Source organism: Bison bison, unplaced genomic scaffold (genome assembly GCF_000754665.1).
Source record: "Bison bison bison isolate TAMUID 2011002044 unplaced genomic scaffold, Bison_UMD1.0 scf7180017864383, whole genome shotgun sequence".
In the NCBI taxonomy this organism is placed as follows: Eukaryota; Metazoa; Chordata; class Mammalia; order Artiodactyla; family Bovidae; genus Bison; species Bison bison.
This window is the reverse complement of record NW_011494955.1, coordinates 9,519,534-9,519,786: the sequence shown is the minus strand read 5'-3', so window position 1 is coordinate 9,519,786 and position 253 is coordinate 9,519,534. Positions and strand designations below refer to the sequence as shown.

General features: G+C 36.4%; 1 pseudogene; it reads left to right on the top strand.

Annotated features, from left to right (window-relative positions):
* LOC105001737 overlaps positions 1-38 on the top strand; it is a 53,582-nt pseudogene extending 53,544 nt beyond the window's left edge.
* Positions 39-253: the final 215 nt, after the last annotated feature.

The window sequence follows — 253 nt, the reverse complement described above, 5'->3', positions numbered from 1 at the left end:
TCCCCCAGCCACCTGAAGGATAATGTTACAGCAACTAATCAAAAAGAAAAACCACAGCCTCACCCCTCAGTTATATTTAAACTGTCTTTATTTTCCACAATCATAATTTTTAATGATATGCCTTGTAGACCTCAAAATACTGGAAAGAAAGTTCTCATTCAAAGGCAATTGTGTGTTCTAGTTTCATTCTTTTACACATGGCTGACCAGTTTTCTCAGCACCACTTGTTGAAGAGACTGTCTTTTCTCTATTA